Consider the following 14,243-nt stretch of genomic DNA (forward strand, 5'->3'; position numbering starts at 1 on the left):
ACACACACACACACACACACACACACACACACACACACACACACACACCCCTCATACTGATCTGCCCAGAAATCGCCTTTCAATCTATCAAGTTAAAACTTATATCTATGTCCATATATCTGTCTACATCTCATTAATCCCATCCTCTGAATGACATCTAATCATTACGGCTTCTATCATAACTTTCAGACACAGCCTCTCATCTGGTCTCTTGGATTAGGACCACCCACATTGGTCTGGTCTATAAACAGCAACAGCAGTGACCCAGGTCAGATCACACCCCTTCAGTGAGTGACATCCCGCATGGATCCTCTATCTCACACAAAATCAAGCCTTCACAGAGCCCAGGGAGTCTTGCTCTTGCCCAGGCCTCTTACCTTCACTTCTGGCTTGTTTTCTCACTTTGGTTTATTGAGACAGACTAGCTTCAGAGTCATAGCCCCCTGCTTCAGTCAAATGCCACCATCATATAGATGAGTCGGGAGCTACCGGCGGGCAGAGTTCCATCTGACTCATCACTTTCTTTCTCCTCTTTCTCATTCACTTCCACAGTATTGTTTTTATCAGAGAAGCCAGGCAACCTTACTTTTAAGACCTCTGCCCTGTGCTGTATGAACCCCAACCCCTATCCCCCTGCCCCCGATACTCTATACGTCCTCCTCTTCCACCCAGGTCTTTTCCTCTTCCATAATGCTCCTGGACATTCCACTTTCAATGCTAAGTCACATCCTTGCCAGTCCATTTTCCTGCTGTCGTGGGGCATGTATCTTGGTGTGCAATATATAATCAGCCTGTGTATACTTAGTATACTTAGGTATACTTAGCAACTACTGTGGCCTCTTGAATTTGAGTTTCTAATGGACATTTTTGCCTGCTAATACACGGATACTGGCCAAGGTTTGGCATACAGACCTGTGGGGTGTTGAACTTGTCCACTTGATTCAGTGAGGCCTCAAATTATGTATGAAACTTTGCACAGATGAGGAGAAGCCTCTCTAGGAGATGACACAGGAGATAGGAAGCCCCAGTCACAGGAGGACTTCAGCCATTAAGGCAAAACTTGAGAAATGGGACTGATTCTTCCCTAAAGCTTCAGGGTCCTAGCCAAATGTTTCCTGTCTTCAATAGCCTTGGTGTCGAGGCTCTTAAAGATCCAAGGCCTGTTAGACGCCACACAGCTCACTGCAGAGCTATCTGAGAGTTCTGCATTGCCTACTAAAGTTTTCACACTTTTCTCTCTAGTGGAGGAAGCCTAAGACTGATGGACAAATAAATGATTGTAACCAACTTGAGCTGCTCTTAGAGATCAGCCACAGCTTGCTTCATTCTCTCTGTGGTTACTCTGAGGAAGGGAAGAAGGATTATCGGCTGGTGTTTGGGGTTGAGGTCTTGTTGTTGTTGTCTTGTTTCATTTACTTTAAAAGAATATCCTACTTTTAAAATGTTAAAATTCCTGCTTGAACAGTTTTCAGGGCACTGAATGTGTATAACCTCATATGAGGTATTACTCTTCTCTAGAGGATACAAATGTTTTGGCACGACAGACTGACATCCAGTAAGTCTGTCCAGTAAGTCTGACACTCCCTAAGGTAAGAACTTGGCTTTGATGTTGCCACACATATAAAGGTGTTCTCCGTGTGTATTTATTTGTTTGGATTTATTTATTTATTATTTATTTATTTATTGAGAATGGCTTGCATGTAGCCTGGGATATGTACCTAAAGCTGGCCTTGAACTTGATCTACTTGCCTTTACCTCCCAAGTACCAGGATTACAGGCACACACCGCCACATACAATAAATATACTTTCCACCCCCACTTCCACCTTATGCTAAGGATTGAACTCAGGGCACTGTGTGTGTTAAGCAAGTGCTCTTCCACTGAGCAACACCCCCATTTTGGTTTTGTTTGTTTTGTTTTTTAGATAGGGTCTTGCTATACATCTCAAGTTGACCTCAAGCTTGTGATTCTCTTCCTCCCTCAGCCACTCAAATGCTGGGATTATAGGCCCTCTGGTCCATGCCTGAGCCATCTGACCATCTCCTCAGGGAAACACAATGGTGGGTCACCCTGTCATGCTTTAGTATACAAATGACCCTTTGAGCTTTTTTTGAAGGCTGTCCATTCTACCCAAAAGTGGAAAACAATCTGACACTTAAATACTCAATTAAAAGATATTTTTTAAAAAATCAAATCATTGGTGAAGAAGGCTTGGATTCTTTTCTCCATCCAGAATGTTGTCTCCAGCCAACACCTGTGCTCTTTAGAGACGGCCTTGTCATGGGGCCACAGCTCTTAGGCACCCAGGATGGCATTAAGTGCAGGCAACCACCGCTCCACAGCAGTGGATGACAATAAAAAAAATGTCTTTATCTTAGAGCAAGTGCAGGTTTCAAGACGAAGGAAGGAAGTGGCTGTTGCCTTGCCTCTTTGATACCACCCCCTGTACCCCAGATTTTCGCAACAGTGGCTCTAGAGGAAAGCATGGCACTAATTGCCACACATCTCTGGCCTTACTTATGAAGAGAAATTTTTACCGAGCAGGCACTCAAAACCTCACATTGAACAAACAAGAACATAAGTGAGCAAGTCCGTAGAAGCGTTATTCATAAGTGAGACGTGGCCGCCGGCTAAACACAACGGATTTGTCAAGCAGCAAGGTTGGTGAGCAAAATGTGAAGATGGATAATGGAAAACTATTCTCCCTTATGGCAGAAGACTGTGGATGAACCCCAAAGCTGCTGTGCTAAGAAAAGCAAGCCAGGGACAAAGGGATACTCAGCACAAGGTGCCATAGAGAAGTCAGGTTCATGGTGACAGGTAATGGAATAGAGACGGGAGACATGGACAGAGCTTCTGTGTGAGACCCTGAATGCCTTGATGGGCTGACATTGGTGCTTGCTACACAGTAATAAGAATGTGTTTAATGCCCCCAAGCCATGCACCACACTTGGCTAACATGGCAGGATTTAATGTTCTGGACATTTAACTGTTCTCTGAAATGTCCGTGAAATCCGTTTTTGCATCGTGAATGTGATCACAAAGGTCCCCTCTGGTCCCAAAGTCGTTCTGCTACCCAAAGCAGAATGAGGATTACACCTAATCCTTGGTCTCTGCAGCCTGACAGCACCACTGCCCACCACACATATGATTTCTGTGTGGACTCGCACATTCTAGAAGTTTGTTGTGAGCCGCTGGTTCAATGCTCAGAAGACCCTCACACCATTCTTCAATGCAAAGACAAGGCCAATGCTTCCCAATGGGAAGTGGACATCATAGGTGCCATCTTGCCAAGTTGTGACTATTTAAAACACTGAAGTCACGGAGCAGTCTTAATATTCACTTTCTCGTGGAGATGTGGATAAAGCATGGAGATCTCAGCTTACTGCGTCCCAAGAGGGCAAAGTCAGAATGCGTGTACATCACACCATATCTTATAAAATAAATCATGTATCCAATGCATGGGCACACCTTCCTATGAGCAAGATAGACTGTGAGGACAATATTTGGCATCTAAGGGGCCCTACATGGCCTTTTCTAGCTCAACTCAGTTTAGGCGAAGATTGGAAAACTGATTTCAAACACAGCCTACCCTAAATCAAACAAACCTCAACTCTGGTGGAACAGAAGCCACTCAGCAAAGAAATGAAGCCATAAAACAACAGCCCTGCAAATAGAGACCCAGGCTACCAGGCAAAGGTCAGGCTCTACACATACCCAGTACAGAAGCTAGCTTCTCAACCATGCTAGGAGGGAGTGGATAGCTTTCACCGCTGAAAGGTAATTAGGGCAAGCTGCCCCCAGGAGTCCAGTCCTTTGTCCAGAATGACACTTCTGCTGTCATGTCCAGGTTCATCCCTCACACCTTAAAGGCTACACTTGAAGAGTGATGATAAACCAGGCCCACAGAGCTAGAAGAGAATCACAAAGCCCTCCAGACCTAAACCTAAGACCACCCTTTTCCCATGTAGAGACAGTGTCCAGAGCAGGAGAGAGAACCTAGTCAACTCTTTTTTTTTTTTTTTTGCAGATTTATTTATTTATTTGTGTGTGTGTGTGTGTGTGTGTGTGTGTTTGCTTCTTTTTACACCACATGCATGCAGTATCCTTGGGAGGCCCAAAGAGGGCATCAGACCACCTGAGTGAAGTTCTAGATGGTTGTGAACTGCCATGCCAGTGCTGTGAACCAAACTTAGGTCCTCTGTAAGTACAGCAAATGCTCTTAACTGCCAGTCCATCTCCCCAGTCCTCTGTCCAGATTTCTTATCAAAGAAGACCAACTCAGGCCCTTAATAAATATGACAATCGTCCCCCACATAGGCAGGGAATCCATTGGCATAACTGAAAGTAAGTGGATGAATGAAGAAAGGAAGGAAGGAAGGTTGCATCAAGTTTCCCAGCCACAGATACCCAGGCTCCATGAACCATGAGGTTCAAACACTACTAAGTATTAAACTGGGAGTAAAGAAGAGGAAGCAGAGGAGCAATCAACAGAAGCACGGGATCCAGAAGGCATTGTAGTGTTCTGAGGGTCCCCAGAGCCTCTGCTGGACAGGAGGAGGTAGCAGCAATAGAGAGCATCCAGAGCCCACTGGGGCTGGGACTGAACTCATCCTCCTTTAAGGTGAGAGGTCGCTTAGCTCCCTAGTCATCCAAGCACTCCAGAACAATGGCAAAGGATTCAAAGCCTTAGAAACCTGCTCTTACTCCGGGTGTCTTTCTTTCCATTTCCAGGTGCAAATGTGCACCTGTGTTTGCTAAGCAAATGCTAACATGTAAAACGAATCCTGTGTTCTCCATGGACCGGGAGAAAGGCAATGGGTAGGCGAGCACTACCGAGAGAGCACTGCCACCAACACAGCCATACCAAAGCTAGGTTAACACCTCTCATTAGGGGCCACGAGCCCTCCTCCTTTCCCAAGTGCCTGATTTGAAAATCATCACCCCCCGCCAGTTACAGGAGAAGAAGCCAGGCTGCAGGAAGCTCCCCAGGTTATGCAGCTGGGAAACAATGGGGCCTAGATGCCAACCTGAGTCTGAGGAGGTAGAGGCCAGTGTTTCTGCTTTACACTGCTCTGGACTCTGTCCACTGGGACCCGTTATTAAAATGGCCCCCATTGTGGGTAGACTGCATGATCATTTATTTAAAAGTGCCATTCACTCAAAGGTATCAGGGGGCAAATGTATCAAAATGTGAGCTGGTAAGTTCCCTGGCTTCTAAGAATAAATATGAGAAATGTATATTCACGTATATAATTGTTTTCCATAATCATCCTCCATAAGACTAGGGCCTTATTGACATAGAGAGCTACAAAAGAACTTATCTTTGACATTGCTTTTAGGTAGGCACCTGGATGAGATTCCAGAATAACACAGGTGGTAAGATGAAAAAGCCACCTTTGGCCAGACATAGTGGTGCATTGTCTGTAGTCTCAGCACTCTGGGAGGCAAAGAGGCTGATCACTGTTAGTCCAAGGCCAGCCTAGTCTACAAAGAGAGTCAGGACAGCCAAGGCTACACAGGAAAACCCTGTCTCAAAAAAAAAAAACAAAAAAAAACAACAACAACAACAAAAAAAAAACATTAAAAAATCCCATCTAGGTATGTGTGTTAATGCAACCTCTTTGGAAGCAAGATAATTGTTACACACAGAGAGAGACAGAAACCTATCAACCGATACTGGATCTAGTCAATGCCATAAAAAAAAAAAAAAAAGCCCCCTGGAGATAAATCTAGAAGCAGATATAGAGGCAACACTTCTAAAAGCGAGTTTTGAAGAGGCCTAACGTTCCCCTTGATAGGAGCCTGGGTCAGGAATGGACCCCACACAATTTGCAATTGCCCCTAAAGAGCCAGTTCCTCTGTATCTGAAGGTCCAAAGGTTTCTTTTACAAACTAGAATGAAGAAGCAAGGCCAAGAGCAGAATGAAAATCTCTCCAGAGTTCTAGAGATCACCTGTGGTCCATGAATGTTGCTTCAGAAAAACTAACACAGAATTTAAACTGGTAAGATAAGAAAGTACTAATATACCAATGAGCCTGTTTACGTGTTCAGACTCCAGAATCAAGTGATAATAATGTATAAACACCAAACAGTTGTTCCTGGTGTTGGCTTTTAAAAGCCATGTCAAGGGGCTGAGAGAAAAGCTCCATGATAAACACTTGGTTAGCTTATCTCCAGCTCTGCAAAACAAACAAACAAACAATTAATTAAATATTCCAGGTGTGCAAGGAACACACTTGTAATCTCAGCCCTTGGGAAGCAAAGGAGGAGGGTCAGAAATTCAAGGTCACTGTCAGCTACATAGCAAGCTTGCAGCTAACACAGACAAAGGAGTCCCTGTCTGGAAATACCACAATCGATACTGAAAATAAAAACAACATTCTTCTTACAGAGAAAATAAAACAACACCCAAACATCTACTATTCGTAAAGGGCGCAAATGTCCTGTCTCTCCTCTCCAACCTTCTCCCAATGGGGCAAAAAAAAAAAGTATCTTCTCCCCTTAACAGATGAGCAAACTGGTGATGCGATTAGTAAGATACCTGAAGTCTGTTGGACTCTAAAAGCGAGTATTTTTCTACTACACCTTGCTTTAAAGCAGAAGAGAAGAATGGAAAGAAGGTCAGGAAAGAGGGAAGCACTCCACAGACGCTCATTCACCAAGATCCGGGTACCGAAGTGAGGCTAACCACGGAGCTAGCCCTGAACTTGGCTTACATCCAAAAACTCGATTTTTTTTTTTTTTTTTTTTTACCGGTTGTTCCCAGAAATCACTGTTTTAAATCACCATCTTAAACAGAAAAAAATTAATTGTTCCCAGTTCCATCAGTAGGAGGTGATAACAAGTAAACTTGGGTGTGCATTGTCCTTAAAATAAAAATCAGTGGAGTTTGAAGGAGGCGAACAAGGAGCTGTGTTAGTTAAAGCTAAGCAAGCCATGAGGCTCCTTTGCCCCCTCCGTGGGCCCTGACACGAAGAGCCAGTGAATATTATCAAAGTAAAAGCCATGAGAAGATGATAAATGAACACAGCGGTTACGCATTCTCTCAAGACAAGTACAAGGAAGTCTCTGCATAAAGAAAACCATTAGCTGTTTCAGAGGCTAATTGTAGGCAGGTGTGACTGCTCCCCAGAATTTAATCAGCTAATAAGCACTCATCATCCTTCGCACAGTACGTGCGTTTATAATAGGGTTTAATAAGGTCCTAACAAAAGACAGAGCAACCAATGGCACTTTAGGCCCAACACAAAAGTACTGCTTACAAGATGAAAACCAGGGCTTTGACCACGTACTCCGTTTGGCTTTCCTCTTTTGAGACGGACCTTTACTGTCCAGCAAGACCCTGAAACACACATCCTTTGTAGCTTTTCTTCCTTAAGGCAGTTAACCTTCCTCCTTTGTGGCCAAGGAGTGCCTGGTGTCTTCAAGCACTTTGGTGTTATCTGGTTTGATTTTCTAGGGGTGGAGGGAGAACTTTGAAAACAACGGACCTAGATAAATGGGAATGAATCTTCTCTCCAACAGGGAAGGCAATCTGGGGAGGATGGGGAGGTCCACCACCAGAGAAGGGCGAGAAGAATACCTAAGCCAGTGTGTGTAGGTCGGGGGTTGGGGTCAAATGGAGCCTTCCACTTTCCTGTGCCAACTCCTCACCCCTGGTGCTCCCGCCTCTCGGAACCCTGATACTCTTCCCAGTCTAGAGATCTGCACTCTGAGCCTCCAGGGGCAGTGGCTGGCCAGACATTTATTTCACTTTGGGCTGAGAGAATTAGCCAAAAGAGGAGTTAAAGCGCCAGCCCTGTTCCACACCACCTCGCCCGCCGCCTGCGGCGTTTTCCTCCACTGACAGCTCCGGGTATCAAACAGGGGGTTCAGGACTGCTGTAAGACAGTACGTTGGAGCCAGAGAGCTCGGTCCTGCACCCGGAACAGCGTTCGCTTCCCCTTTCACTCCCCTTCCCTCACCGATGCGCACCAGAGGAGCCCAGCAGGCAAAGGGTCTCGCCCCTTTCATCCCTCCCAGCAGGTGCACGGCGGCCAGAAAAGCTCCTCCCTGATGTCTTTTTCGTGTGCACGGGATCGCCTTCTCTCCAAACCTGTCAGTGGAAGATTCCCAGAGCGGCCAGTGGTCCTCGCATGACAGCCAGCGACACTCTTCAAAGATCCCCACCCCGTTCCCTGGCTAAACCCCGAAAACTTAACTCCGGACATGTGTGTCGCAAACCAACGAAAAATAAAATACTCAAAACAGCTCCCGGGAGATCCCTTCCCCCCAATTCCCCGGGAACAGGTGAAAACCCCAAAGAACTGGGAATCTCTCATCTTGCCCTTCGCCAGCCCCGGACCATGGAGCGGGCAGAGGCTTCCGGCACCACCGCCCTCGCCCCCCAAATACCACTCGTCCCGGTTCGGGAGCCCGAGGGAGCGAGCGGGCAGCTGCTGCCACCGCATCCGCGGGGACGTGGAATCCACGAGCCCGCGGACCACCACGGGAGCCAGGGGACCCTGCCTGACTGGCCGGGTCCCGAAGGTGGGGGAAACGCCAGCGCCTCGCCCCTCTTACCTAGTGCTCTCTGGGCCCCGACCGGGGCATCCGCGGGGTGCGCGCCGCTCCGAGGCTTGTGCGCACCTGGCCGCCTCCCGCCCGGCCCCAGCGCTGCGGCTGCGCTAGCGCTGCATGGCACACGGGGCTGGCCGGGGGCCCCGGGAAGCCCGTCCAGTTGGCCGCGACTCCTCCGGCTCCCGTGGCTCGCCAAGGGCTCCCCGCCTCCTCCCGCCCCGCGTCGGTGCGCCCTTCCTCGGCGGCAGCCCTTTTCCCTCCGCTCTGCCCGACCGGACAAACTGGTTTCTCTGCTCCAGGGAGGAGCCTCTCGCCTCCCCCTGGCAAGCGGCCGTGGCCGCTCGCGGCTTGGGGACCAGGCTGGAGCTGGGGCCGGGGGCGGGCCCCGCCGTCTGCCCTCCCTCGAGCCCTCCCCCGGACGGAAAGGGGCTGGGCCGCCAGGCCTGGGCTGCCTTACGTAGCCCCGCTCCCGTGCGGCGACCTAGGTCTAGGGCGCGAGAGGCAGGTGGCCACCCTGACCGTGACCGCTCTTTGTCTATCCTTTGACCCTGCTGTTTCGGCCGCACTTGGCTCCCGGGGCGCTCCTGAGCCCCTGCTTCCCAGCCGCCACCCCGAGAGCCTCGCGTCACTTTCCGGCCCACTGTCGTCGGCTTGGCCGCAGGCCGCGGGGTCGGTGACCGCGCCAGCCCGGAAAGCTGGCGGGGTTAGCGAGAGCCGGGGACCTGAACTCCTTTGGTAAGAGGAGCCGCGCTCGCCGCGAGCCAAGTCACGTTTCGGGAGCAGTTCGCCGAAGGCGGCAGAGCGGAGGGCGCTCAGCCTTCGAGAAACTCTTAATTGCAGCGAGCTCCCTTTCTCCTAAGATCAAAGCCGCCGGGGTTTAGGAACTTGGGACCAGAAGGAGCCGGGGTGTCACGAGCGAATCGCTCGCTGTGTGGCGGCCACATTCGGCGCTGCGCGCAGCGTTGCCGGCGGCTGTTCGGATCCCCACGCCGACCCACTCACCCCCTCCCCCTCTCTCACCCCCACCCGGCAATATTTGAGGTGCTGCGCCGGCTCTGGGGTCAGAAGAGAGGCAAGCTGAGGTCTGCAGGAGTATTTAAAAGGTAGCTGGGGGCAGAGCGCTTGCTTGACTTTAACTGATAACACTCAACACTCCTCTCTCATTCCTAAGTCTAAACAATGCACCTCGTAAAAGCGCCTTACAATTCCTTTTGCAAAATAATTCTGTAAGGTAAGAACAGTAAACGGGCTTGAGTTTTTTTTTATTATTATTTAATTTAAAACTGTAATCTTTAAGTCTCGTTGGAAATCGCATCCTTGGAGACACGTAACACACAAAACAAACCCGCCATAGAATCATGTATGTAAAGCAAACGCAAGGCACCCATGAGGGCTCTGTGCTTTCCTCCTCCTCCTCTCTCTCTCTCGCTGGCGCTCTCTCTCTCTCACACTTAAATATGAAGCCTGGGCTAGCTCTTGCCTTTACTTAACAAGCCTGCTAACTTGGTTGGACTCATGGCCTCATAAGTCAAGGACCCGACTTGACCTGAGTGAGGGTGCCTAAAAGAGGAGCTTCTCAGCTGCTGACAGCAGTGTGGAGTTTCTCTGCTGCCGCTGACAGTTACAGTAAGCTTTTTGAAGAATCCCAACTGAAAAAAAGACTTGCAGGAAAGCCAGCTTGGAACCTAGAAGAGACACTGAATGAAAATCAGTCTTGTCTGAAAACCACCAGATGAGGGAGAGCACGTTCGTTCAAGTGCAGGCTTCCCACCTGTAAGCTGTTACACCTTGGGGAGGAGGGTCTCGAAATTGACGTTGCTGATGAAGGAGTCCTGACCTAGAAACCCCGTCCCTCGTCCTCTCTGACAGAACCATGCCAAGTTTCAGCGCATTTGGTCAGTCGATGCAAGTGTCTCGTGCATGTAACAAGGATTAGTTCTGAAATCCTCCTAGCTCCACTCCATTTCCCACAACAGCCCGAAGGGTTCCCTTAATTTCTTAGAGACCTCGACTTAGAAGAAAGTACATCCTTGGCTGTCCAATACAGAAAATAAATTCAGAATGAGCCGACATGGAGTGGTTAGACTTCATTAAAAATGGAAGGAGGGGCTGGAGAGCTGGCTCTGTGGTGCGAGCACTGACTGCTTTCCCGGAGGCCTCTGGGTAGATTGCCAGCACCCAAGTGGCAGCTCAAAACTGTCCAGTAACACCGCTCCCAGGGAATCCGATGTCCTCTTCCGGTCTCCATGGAGGGGCACGACCAACTGTCCTACTCAGCTGTGATGGCTGAGAACCACAACAATAAGCAGCAGGCGATCCCCAGAGGTCAAGTAGTAGCATCCATGTGTCTTGGTGTTAGCCGTCTAATTGGTTTCTGGAAACCTAGCCAACTACCTGGGGCTAAGAAGGTCATGGGTCTTAGAGGAGAACCTACCAATGCCAGTGTATTAGACAGCATAATGCCTGACTACATTTTAAATACTTATCCTTATGCCCACACATAAGTGTAGCTGTCACCTCTCATCCAAGAAGCCTCTCTTTGCAGCAGATGGAGCCTATCAGAGAAAATCACAATTGGCCATAAGGCAGAGATAAGTGGTCATAACGCAGAGCTCAACTGATCATGAATGAATGTATTTACAACACAATTCTTACACCTAAGGTTCAAGGAGCATTGCAGAAGAGTGCATGGAAAGCTTGGACCAGGAATGACAAAGCTACATCCAAGATATTGAAAAAATATGGCTGCCTAAACAAGGCGTAAGAATGATAAAACAAATAGGTGTGCTAATATAGAGTGGAGAAATCTCTCCGGATCTCATCTGTAGACAAAGGATTACAAACAACTAATGAGTGCCAAGAGAGGGAAAATTGGTCTCTCCTAGGGATGTGCCCTTGGTTATCCAACTGGCTATCCAATGCAAAGTGGTCATACCTGAAACAGTATACACACACTAACCAGATTCAGCAGGCTATATTTATATCTTTATGCATGCACATAAAACCATAATATTCAGAGAAAAAGAGGCCATCAGTTTGAGAGGAAGTGCCAGGCTGGCAGACGTGGGAAGAGTTGGAAGCAGGAAAGGCAAAGAAGAAGTTAATGTAATTATACTTAAATTTAAAATGAAACAAAATACCAATTGGTATTTTAAAAAATCAGCTTCCTCTTCTTTCATGCTCATCATTGTGTGTAGTGTTCATCTACATCTCTTTTCTATAAGGAAGAGATCTTAAAGAATCATGAGTGCCCATTGACATAGACAGTCCATGAACGTTACACTGACCCAGTGTTGGTAACAGAACACCTGTTAAACTTAATTAGTGTAATTAACTTACATAGCCAAGTAGCAGTTTTCAGGGCTGGGGATGTGCTCAGAGATAGAGCACCTGCCTAACATATGCAAGCCTCTGGGCTCCATCTACCGCAGAAAAAAACAAAACAAATTTCCAGGTTGTCTTGTGATCATAGTTAGTCCATTTTGCCATGATCTCTTACATTTATCTGCTTACTGGCGTGGTAGCACCGGTGGGGTTGGTATGTGTCTGTGCCTGTGTGTGTCTGTGCTTGGGCTATAGCATACATGAGGAGGCCAGAGGCCAATCTGTGAGGAGTCTGTTCTTTCCTTCTACCTCGTGGGTCCCAGGCATTGAACTGAGAGCATCAGGCTTTATGTCAAGCACCTTTACCTAATCAGCCATCTTGCCTGCCCTGTTGCCATGTTCTTGCGCAGTTTTGAGAATTATGTGTCTTTTTCTTTTTTTTATTTTTATTTTTTTGTCATTTCCCACTGACTAGTGAAAATGCCTGGACCTTTCCAACCTCATCCTTCGTTGTGCCTAACCTAAAACTGAAGTCTTTCCTCTTCCAAACTGCTGGATTCTGAAGAATACTTTCTACCTTCCCCTCTGCTGAGAAGGGTGTCTCTGCATCCTTCATATCTCAGGTCTGAGGTGGCTTCCTCTAGCGTCCCGTAGAGGGGAGTTCCAAAGGTGCTTTGCACCCAACCTCTCTTCTCATTCCTGTGGGCCCCTTGATATCCAAGCTGGATCTTCCTCTTGTCTAGAGCACGAGTGTGGCACAGAATTAGCATTGCTCCTAGAATGGAGGAATGGTTCGTGGTGTTGTGTAATAGTTTATCTTGCATATGGTTTCTTTAATCATCTGCTGGTTTGAGATAGTTATTCATTTATCAATTTGCCCCTGGAATTAATCACCACCCACCACTATTTGAAGGACTCCTAAAGTTCCTGTAATGTTGCTGGCGATTTGCCTCTCTTTTGCTTCATTCTAGCTAGACTTGACATTCCCAGCTTGGCTTTGTTTTATTACAACTCGCTGCTGTTATACAGTACAAAGAGAGGCATCCAAATTCTTCTGAAAGGAGCCTGTGTATATAACACCGCTGACTGTCTTTCCCAGCTAAAGAGAAGAAAATTAAATGTAAAGTAAAACAATGAGAGGCTGGAGAGATGTCTCAGCAATTAAGACTACTTACTCCTGTTCTTGATGAGGACCCCAAGGTAGTTTCCAGCACCCACATGGTGGCTCACATCTGCCTGTAAGCCCAGTTCCAGGAGTTCCCTCCCCTTCCTCTGGCCTCTGTGGGTACAGGTACTCGCATGATGTAAGCACACAGACACCGGAAAGACACACATTAAAAACTCTCATAGAAAAAACAGAAAGCTATTTTTTACTTGTCACATTGGCGATGTTTGAGTTTGGTTGGTTAGTTGGTTGGTTGTTTTGGTTTTTAACTTTAGCATTATTCTAAAGATCAAAAAGGAAGCCAGATTTAGTGGCACACCTGCAAACCCAGAACTCAAGAGTCAAAAACAGGAGGATTACAGCAAGTTTCAAGGCCAGCCTCCTGTACAAAGTAGGTTCTATGCCAGTCAGAGCTACGTAGTGAGACCCTGTCTCAAAAACCAAAGTAAAATAGATATATAATAGAAAAAAAAAAAAAGTAAAACTAAAGATTGCAAGGGAAAACTAATGGAAACTTAAACTCAGTTTCTCCTCCTGTACTCTTAGCACAGATCACACCTGACACCATCATATCAAACACACTATCAGTTCTGTAGCAGATATCAGTCAGATGTCCCCTAACTCAGTCCAGTTCTGACACTATGTATCTGAAGATAGAAGATTCAGTCCGGAAGTTGCCTCCCTACTCCCAGTTTTACCTGTACTTCTGACCAAGCACCTCTAAATCAGGGGGCTCACAACTTGTTCTTTAGTTTCCATTGATTTCATTGAACAGATTGTTGGGAAACAAATTTACCATTTTGTTATAAAGGATATCCTTAATAGAAGTGATACAAAGAGATACATAAGGCAAAAGATGCCTTGGGGCACTCCCCACGTGCCTATGTTGTCTGCTTTCTAGAAATTCCATGAACACTGGCCTTTCAGGTTCTTTGTTTGTTTGTTTGTTTGTTTGTTTTTGTTTTCCGAGACAGGGTCTCACTGTGTAGCCTTGCTGTCCTAGAACTCACTCTGTAGATCAGGCTGGCTTTGAACTTACAGAGATCCACCTGCTTCTGCCTCTGCTGGGATTAAAGTCGTGCACCACCACTGCTTAGCCCTTTTGGGTTCTTCTGGAGACTACTGAGTAGGCAGGATTGAACAACTTTGTAGAAAGGTGATTAGACAAAAGGCTGAATGCCGCTGCTAATA

At 47.2% G+C, this 14,243-nt stretch overlaps 1 protein-coding gene across 1 annotated transcript in view; it reads right to left on the minus strand.

Moving 5' to 3' along the window:
- The window catches only part of Atp8b1 (ATPase phospholipid transporting 8B1), a 125,719-nt gene extending 117,077 nt beyond the window's left edge, over positions 1-8,642 (minus strand). The window contains exon 1 of the mRNA XM_055622703.1: positions 8,567-8,642. The gene's annotated coding sequence lies outside the window, so the exon portion shown is untranslated. The remainder of the gene's footprint in view (positions 1-8,566) is intronic.
- Positions 8,643-14,243: the final 5,601 nt, after the last annotated feature.

This window comes from Psammomys obesus, unplaced genomic scaffold (genome assembly GCF_907164565.1).
Source record: "Psammomys obesus unplaced genomic scaffold, mPsaObe1.curated_primary_1811, whole genome shotgun sequence".
NCBI lineage: Eukaryota > Metazoa > Chordata > Mammalia > Rodentia > Muridae > Psammomys > Psammomys obesus.